The 9,848-nt window shown below is 34.3% G+C and overlaps 1 long non-coding RNA gene across 1 annotated transcript; it reads right to left on the minus strand.

Moving 5' to 3' along the window:
• Positions 1–5,201: 5,201 nt before the first annotated feature.
• On the minus strand, positions 5,202–7,507 carry LOC104217718 (uncharacterized). Its single transcript, XR_708840.2, has 2 exons — positions 7,019–7,507; positions 5,202–5,690 (listed from the first exon to the last, which is right to left on the minus strand). It is a non-coding gene; the product is annotated as an uncharacterized lncRNA (long non-coding RNA).
• Positions 7,508–9,848: the final 2,341 nt, after the last annotated feature.

Raw genomic sequence — 9,848 nt, forward strand, 5'->3', positions numbered from 1 at the left:
GTTGCATCATGTTGCTGACGTCGACTCAGATATCGAAGCGAACATCAATTCCGTATAAACGATTTTTAGTATTATATTGTCGTCGTTCTACTGATTTTGATGATCGAACTTCTTCTGATTTTCATTAATTGACTACATATTTTTATTGTATAAACAATTTTTTTTAATATTATAGTTGATTTTATTGTTAAATAACTTGGTGTTTTAAGTGTCGTTGTTGCTTTGTTTTTGTTTTTGATTATCGACTATTTTTATTGTTTAACAGTTTATGTTGTATGTAGATTTTGACCTGTTTCATTATGTTGCTGACGTCGACTCGGATATCGAAGCGGACTTCAATTCCGTATAAACGATTTTTAGTATTATATTGTCGTCGTTCTACTGATTTTAATGATCGAACTTCTTTTGATTTTGATTAATTAACTACATATTTTATTGCATAAACAATTTCAGTTTTTTTTTAATATTATAGTTGATATAATATTTAAATAACTTGGTGTTTTAAGTGTCATTGTTGCTTTGTATTTGTTTTTGATTATCGACTATAGTTATTGTTTAACAGTTTCTGTTGCATGTAGATTTGGACCTGTTGCTTTATGTTGCTAACGTCAACTCGAATATCAAAGCAGACATCAATTCCGTATAAACGATTTTTAGTATTACATTGTCACCGTTCTACTGATTTTGATGATCGAACTTCTTCTGATTTTGATTAATTGACTACATATTTTTATTGTATAAAATATTTCAGTTTTTTTTAATATTATAGTTGATTTTATTGTTAAATAACTTGGTGTTTTAACTGTCGTTGTTGCTTTGTATTTGTTTTTGATTATCGGCTATTTTTATTGTTTAACAGTTTTTGTTGCATGTAGATTTGGACCTGTTGCATTATGTTGCTGATGTTGACTCGGATATCGAAGCATACATCAATTCCGTATAAACAATTTTTAGTATTATATTGTCGTCGTTCTACTGATTTTGATGATCGAACTTCTTCTGATTTTGATTAATTGACTACATATTTTTATTGTATAAACAATTTTAGATTTTTTTCTTAATATTATAGTTGATTTTATTGTTAAATAACTTGGTGTTTTAAGTGTCGTTGTTGCTTTGTATTTGTTTTTGATTATCGACTATTTTTATTGTTTAACAGTTTCTGTTGCATGTAGATTTGGATCTGTTGCATTATGTTGTTGACGTCGACTCGGATATCGAAGCGGACATCAATTCCGTATAAACGATTTTTAGTATTATATTGTCGTCGTTCTACCGATTTTGATGATCGAACTTCTTCTGATTTTGATTAATTGACTACATATTTTTATTGAATAAACAATTTTAGATTTTTTTCTTAATATTATAGTTGATTTTATTGTTAAATAACTTGGTGTTTTAAGTGTCGTTGTTGCTTTGTATTTGTTTTTGGTTATCGACTATTTCTATTGTTTAACAGTTTCTGTTGCATGTAGATTTGGACCTGTTGCATTATGTTGCTGACGTCGACTCGGATATCGAAGCGGACATCAATTCCGTATAAATGATTTTTAGTATTATATTGTCGTCGTTCTACCGATTTTGATGATCGAACTTCTTCTGATTTTGATTAATTGACTACATATTTTTATTGTATAAACAATTTCAGATTTTTTTCTTAATATTATAGTTGATTTTATTGTTAAATAACTTGGTGTTTTAAGTGTCGCTTTGTATTTGTTTTTTATTATAGACTATTTTTATTGTTTAACAGTTTCTGTTGCATGTAGATTTGGACCTGTTGCATTATGTTGCTGACGTCATCTCGGATATCGAAGCGGACATCAATTCCGTATATACGATATTTAGTATTATATTGTCGTCGTTCTCTTGATTTTGATGATTGAACTTCTTCTGATTTTGATTAATTGACTACATATTTTTATTGTATAAACAATTTCAGTTTTTTTTTTAAAATATTATAGTTGATTTTATTGTTAAATAACTTGGTGCGTTGTTGCTTTGTATTCGTTTTTGATTATCGACTATTTTTATTGTTTAACAGTTTCTGTTGCATGTAAGTTGCTTATCTTCGAATATGATTTTGATGATCGAACTTCTTCTGATTTTGATTGACTACATATTTTTATTGTATAAATAATTTCTGTTTTTTTTGTAAATATTATAGTTTATTTTATAGTTAAATAACTTGGTGTTTTAAGTGTTGTTGGTGCTTTTTTATTTGTTTTTGATTATCGACTATTTTTATTGTTTAACAGATTCTGTTGCATGTAGTTGCTCATCTTCGAATATGATTTTGATGATCGAACTTTTTCTGATTCTGATTTTGACTATCTTTGAATGTCATTACTGATATCTATGCAAAAAAAATTCCCGTTTCATGTTTCCATTTTTACTGGGTTACATTATTGCTGCTTCTTTCCTGGTCTGTATGTTTCGAAAATTTTAGGCTCTTGATCAAATATTTGTGGTATCTCTGTTCAACGTCTATTTTGAAATAAATACGCATTATAGGTGTTATTGGATTCTTTAACTTAATAATCTTCTTGAATTTAGTTAAAGGATCGTCGTTGCTTTCCCTATCCAAACGTAAATGATATTCAAGTCTCTCTTAAGAAGAAGTTCAATGATATTTATTATTCATAAGTCATCTAAAAATCTTCTGAGTGGGAGTGAGCGGTATTGTATCTTTCTAAACATCTCCATGTTGAGAGTTCTTCTGTTATCACGTATAAAGCAATCAGTAAGAGTATAATGTAACTCAAACAAATCGTTAGCAAGAGTAGACGTTACAGAATCATCAACTTGGTGTTTGTCTGTATGATCATCCATAGTTGTTGCAGTAGCGAACCATCATATAATATTGAATACTTGTAATTTCTATTTTATGAATTATTTTGCACTGCTGTTATCATTTCTATGGTTTCTGTTGATGGTACTGATATATCGTCTTTTTCGTTTCCTTGAGCCAAGGGTCTATCGGATACAGCCTCTCTACCCCTTGGGGCAGGGGTAAGGTCTGCGTACACTCCACCCTCCCCAGGGGTAAAAGTCTTGACGTTTTCTATGCATGTACGTGCGTACATTGTTCTGACTTCGATTAGGCCAGGTTTTCGTTGGGAGGTTTTTCATTGTTCCTTTTGTATTTGTTTTTGTATAGGCTCAGTTGAGCACTTGTTTGTTTGCCCCTTTCCACACTGTAAATCAAAGCCAAGGAACTATAGCGGAATGAAGTCGCACTATGCTGCGATACATAAGTCTCATCAGATTTCATGCGAATCAAAAGGGTTCCTCACATGTTCATGGCTAATAGTTCGAGAGAACAACATTTTAACGAGGTTCACTCAACGTGAGTGACATTTATTTTCTTTCTTTTATTAATAGTATTTGATTTAATGTAATTCCTAATGAGTAAATTTTTTTTTGTAGTCGCAACATCCACAAGAAGCCGAAGAAACATCGTGAGTGACATTTATTTTCTTTCTTTTATTAATAGTATTTGATTTAATGTAATTCCTAATGGTAAATTTTTTTTGTAGTCGCAACATCCACAAGAAGCCGAAGAAACATCCAAAGCAACGGCGACGCTGAGTGCTTTTATAATTTTTTCTAAACCTTATTTCGGGGTTTTCTTCTCGGTTCTTTCCCCGGATAGGTTTTGTTGAACCGGGGTTTTTTTTCTCGTTTACTTAGTTCAATTCCAGCAATAACGTTCCTTATTCTTTGTCTACAATGTTTAGCTAAATCCTAACTGAAAATACAATTGTAGATGACAGCAAGTGAAGTCAAAAGTATTAAACACTACAACAACGATTACCATCTCAGTTCCAAAGGTCGGGATCGTCAGTATAAATCATTTATAAAGCAAAATAAGAAAACCATCAGAGTCTCAATCACATATAGATCTGAGCAAGAGAAGCTTAAAGAAGCATAAAAATCAATTTTTTTAAAGAAACTGAAATTGGGGAGCGTACAAGATGAACTGAGAATGATACTTCAACAAACTATAGCATAATTTGCACAGCCAAGCGGAGAAAAGCAGCAGCAGAAACAGCCACTCCAACCGCACACAAATGGGAAGAGAACGAGACTAATATAAAGTTTACAATGATTCTCATCCTTGGCTTGGATTTGTAATCCATATGAATGCAGGCAGGCAGGTCAGAAAGGAATTAGTTATGAATTGATAGAAGTATTGAGCTGGCATCTACATGAAATACCATTTATTCCAAAGCCTTTGGTAACTTGCTATCTTTTTTGTTTATACTTCCCAATATATTCTCAGAACATTTGAAATTGGCTTAATAATTAAAAGTGAACAGCTAACACACACAAACAAAAATCACGAGAAAAAATCAAACAAAAAGATCACAAGAAAGGTCACAAATAAGCAGAAAGCTTAATTAATTGACTATGCGGGCGGTCAGTTGTTGGGACTTCATGGTAGACTCTCGGAGGGGATTAGCAGGTGTCCTTTGCTTTCTCATCATTATTCCATAGAGCAAACAATTGGGCTTTCAGTTTCTGACTACATATGATGATTGAAAAAGGTTGTGAATCTTGATTTGGCTATATGATCCTAAATCACATGCCATATTCTCATTGCAAATCTGCATCTACACTTGTTTAATACAAAGCAAAGAAAAGAACTCTTCTTACCACAGACAGAGTGCTAACCTGCCTGCGCAAGTTCATTTCCTAATTAAAAAAAGAGTCATGGAACATCTCAACAAGCTAAGGTACTTCCACACGACACACAGTTTCTAGGTACTACTACCACAGAGTACCTACTCCTCTCCACTAGAAAATGGCGACAAACAACTTTTATGTGATATTCAAACATAGAAAGCCTACGAATGCATTCACTGCTAAAAGATCACCAACAAAGTTCTCAGCTTTTCCAAATTGAACAATGGCATATAAGCCACCAGACATGTATTGTGACAGCTTTTGTTCATGTTCAAGAAATGATTCCGATCTTATGCACTCAAAAAAAAAAATTACTGTTGGAGTTGCTTTTGACCTTTTAGTGGAGACAAGTTATATTAAAGATCAGGTTATTGAGAAAAGTTCAGAAAGTCTCTCAAGCTTTAGAAAGTAACGGAATGATTATAAAAAAATAACAAGAATCTAAGAACACTAAAGTCTTTCACAGAAACCCAAAACATGAACCACCCACCTCTGCAAAGCGGAAAAAGCAATGAAGAACAAATAGTTAAACTTATTGAATTAACACGAAGATGCGAGATGGCTGGAGCAGCATAGTTTACTACCATTGGAAAGACATCAGATTCTGTATTCCTTCTTTTAGGAAAATGAAACTTCAATTAGAAGCTCAAAACACATTACCTCAACAAAGTTGACAGCACATATAATTTTTTCCCCGTTTAACAAGGTTTCCCGCACATAAAATAAGCATCTAACAAGCCGATTAACATGTCAAATGAGAAGATAAAATATTCATACCCTGAGCCTGTGATCTCCACCCACAATCTTTACACCAAAAGACGTGCTCCTCGTCATTTAGACGCTCTAATCTCTCCTTACTTGTGGTAGCTGGGAGTCCAGACTTAACATTCACTTCTCTGACACAACCAATTTCAAGGTCCCATTGCACGATGCACCTGCTGAGTGCTCACAAATGGTTTATATCTTTGTGGCTGATCAAACCTCCTCACTAATGATCAAACCTATCAAGTATACCAATACCCAGTAAGCACCCTGAAAAATATATGCAGTACATCCAGTATCTACATTCAAACAGAGTACAAGTAACCATTGAAACCCAAAACAGTCAAGCATTCTTCGATCTTATCCAGTAATTGCCTGACAAGCCTAAACAATTGAGATTAAGAACATCAATGAAATTAGGCAATGAAATGATTAAACATCTAGAAATCTTTCAAACTCACTGCATTTTCTACCGGATAAACAGCCTAAAATACATTATGTCCAAAGAAAGTTCAAAAGCATATAATTTTCAAAATCGGGGATAATGGGGTTCAAAAGCATATTATTTGTCTCTAAAACTAGCTTCCTCAACAGATAAAGATGAAGGTGATCACTCTGTAGCGACCATAACGAAGACCCCCACTCACCACCTCAAAAATATGAAAAACATTTTTCCCTATTGCACAGTTATTTCTCCACCCCAGCGGAGTAGAGGTAAGGTCCGCGTGCACACTATCCTCTCCAGACCCCACTTGTGGGATTTTACTGGGTCGTTGTTGTTGTTGTTGTTGCACAGTTATTTGTGAAAACTGAAATCCTTAATCTACGTTACGTAAAATAACTATCAGAATTTTAGTACATCATTCCAGCAGTAAAGTTCCTTATCTTGTTTGTCTACAATGTTAAGCTAATCCTAACTGAAAATATAATTGTAAACAATACCAACTCATAAAGCTTCAAAAGTATCCCATACTAAAACAACAACTGCATTTCAATTCCAAACAAGTTGAGGTCGTCACTATGAATCATTTATAAAGCAAAAAATTAAACTCATCAGACTCTTAATAACATGTCAATCACATATAGATCTGAGTTAGAAAAGCTTAAATTTGCATAAAAATCAAGTCTTTTTCCAGTAAACTAAATTGGGTCTACAAGAAAAGCTTAAATAAGCATAAAAATCAAATCTTTTGTCAAGAAACTGAATTGGGGTTGGGGGATTTACAAGAAAAGCTTAATGAACATAAAAATCAAATCCTTGATGAAGAAACTAAGTTGGGATCACTTACAAGATGAATTATAAAGCAAAAAATTAAACCCATCGGGCTCTTAAGTATTAATAACATGTCAATCACATATAGATCTGAGTTAGAAAAGCTTAAATTTACATAAAAATCAAGTCTTTTTCCACTAAACTAAATTGGGTCTACAAGAAAAGCTTAAATAAGCATAAAAATCAAATCTTTTGTCAAGAAACTGAATTTGGGGGGGTGGGCGCTTACGAGAAAAGCTTAAAAAAACATAAAAATCGAATCTTTATTCAAGAAACTAAATTGGGATCACTTACAAGATGAACAGGAGCTCTAATATGCTTTACGAGTGAAGATCTACACTGATTTTCCCCAACATCATGTCTATGATTTCTCCTAATACACTCATATTTAGTACTACGCCTCCTATCAAAGTTCATTATGCTGACCATCGACGCTAAGACAGTTCGCACCAGGATAGCTGGTATTGAAGAAGATCTTCCCACGTTAAGACGAAGCCCAAGAAATTCTCTCCCAACTGGCAAGGTCCTTACATGGTCCATAGGGTGCTAACAGGAGGAGCACTCGTACTTGCAGAAATGGATGGAGAAATCTGACCAAAACCAATTAATTCAAACGCAATCAAAAGATATTATGCTTAGACTATTTACATTTCCTCATATGATGTAATTGAACTACGCTTGACCTGATTCTCGTTTAAGAGGTGATACGTAGGCAGCCCTGTGTGTTCAGTTATATCATAATAAAATTTTCATTTTCCCCAAAATCAGAAATTGGGGCAGAATTTTGAGGAGGACCCTCAAAATTTTGGAGCAAGTCTAGCCGACGCCAACATATGTTAGACGGTCAGAAATAGAGTAAGAAACTAGGGCATAATTTTGATAAGGGTTCTCAAAATTCCGAGGAAGGGCCAGCAAGTCTCGTTACTCGCAAACGACCGAAGGATCATCCACCAAACTAGGGCAGAATTTTGAGGGTCCTAGTTCATCTAAAGTCGCTTGATATATCAATATGTTTCTAATATGACTCTTTTTATCAATAATTGTATATTTTCAAAAACTCTATTTCCGTAACAGTCAGGTATTACCCAGGGAAACTCGAAAAAGGCCTCCAGAAAAAAGCAAAGCAAGGCCAGCGGACAGTAGCATGAACCAACCTCCCCTCACAAAACTTACAATTTTTCTTTGAACACCGGCACATCTGACGTAGCGATAGCATCCGCAAATATATACACGTAGCAAGATCGGGCCATCAGACACCCAATATATCTCCAGCTAAGACATATACTACTCTTACTTGCTACTCACTCTTTGCATGGGACTAAGCCCTATCCTGCATACCTGCATGAGGCTAATCTTTGCCTCCCTATCTACATGAAGCTAATCCATGCCTCCATATATGCATGAGGCTAATCCCTGCCTCCATACCTGCATAAGGCTAATCCCTGCTTCCATAATTGCATGAGGCTAATCCTTGCCTCCATATTTGCATGAGGTTAATCCTTGTCTCTCTATTTGCATGAGGCTAATCTCTGCCTCCATAATTGCATGAGGCTAATCCTTACCTCTGTATTTGCATAAAGCTAATCCTTGCCTCCATATCTACATGAGGTTAATCTCTGCCTCCATATTTGCATGAGGCTAATCCCTGCCTCCATAATTGCATGAGGTTAATCCTTGCCTCTATATTTGCATGAGGCTAATTCATATCTTCATATCTGCATGAGGCTAATCCCTGCCTCCATATATGCATGAGGATAATCCCTGTCTCCATACTTGCATAAGGCTAATCCCTGTCTCCATATCTGCATAAGGCTAATCCCTGCCTCCATAATTGCATGAGGCTAATCCCTGCCTATGTATCTACATGAAGCTAATCCTTGTCTCCACATCTGCATGAGGCTAATCCCTGCCTTTACATCTGCATGCGGCTAATCCTTGCCTCCATATTTGCATGAGGCTAATCCTTGCCTCCATATTTGCACGAGGCTAATACCTGCCTCCATATTTGCATGAGGTTAATCCCTGCCTCAATATCTGCATGAGGCTAATCCCTGCCTCCGTATCTGTATGAGGCTAATCCCTGGCTCCACATCTGCATGAGGCTAATCCCTGCCTCTACATCTGCATGAGGCTAATTCTTGCCTCCATATTTGCAAGAGGCTAATCCCTGCCTTCACATTTGCATGGGACTAAGCATTGTCCCTCCTTGCATAAATATCGATCTATTCCAGTACTATCTATTTGTTTTTTCGATTGGGCTAAGCTCTGCCTTCATTTCACAAGACTAAGCCTTGTGTTATTAACATCATATTATTGCATCTCATGGACTGAAATATCGCCGACCTATCCAAAGGCGTCATTGTCTAAAAGGCGTCATCCTCATAGCCGGAAGACACCATGTCATGGCCTGAAGATCTCTCAAATTTGCATATCACTATTCAAAGGCGACATGGTTCGGAGGCACCATTTTCATGGCCCGAGAACATCATTTCATGGACTGAGAATCCCTCACTGAACAATTCGTGGTCCATGATATCATGGTCTGAGGACGTCATCCTTAACCGTCCGAAGACAACTTTCATGGTCCAAAAGGGAATCTGCATCATGTTTAAATTTTTGCACAAATACTGTGAACACCTAATTTTTGACAACATTTAATTTTTTATCACTTCTTTTATGTAAATATTTTAGGAGGTTTTAACCTACTATTATTTTAGCTTTATTACACTTTTTATTATAGGATAAAAATACAAAACAAAAAAAATTAAAAGGTGAATTATCACTATTAATATTTTTTTATTATTTTTTGTTTTTTTTTATAAAAAATAATCCCAAAATATTATTTTTTAAAAAATAAAATAAAATTTCAGGAATGATTTAAAAAATAAGAAAAAGGGAAGTATTGAATAAAAAAAAATATAAAAGTAAAAATAGGTGGAATTTTCTTTTAAAAAAGTAAAAGAATGTAGAAAATTAAAAACAAAATTGTGGAAATTTTAAAAAATTAAAAAGTAAAAGAAGGATGGAATTAAAAAATAAATATAAAGGTATCTGAAAATTTAAAAAATTTAAAGTAAATGAAAGTAGCATTTTTAAAAGAAAAGGGAAAAGAAAGTGGTTTGTT

The sequence above is a fragment of the Nicotiana sylvestris genome, chromosome 8 (assembly GCF_000393655.2).
Source record: "Nicotiana sylvestris chromosome 8, ASM39365v2, whole genome shotgun sequence".
Classification (NCBI taxonomy): Eukaryota; Viridiplantae; Streptophyta; class Magnoliopsida; order Solanales; family Solanaceae; genus Nicotiana; species Nicotiana sylvestris.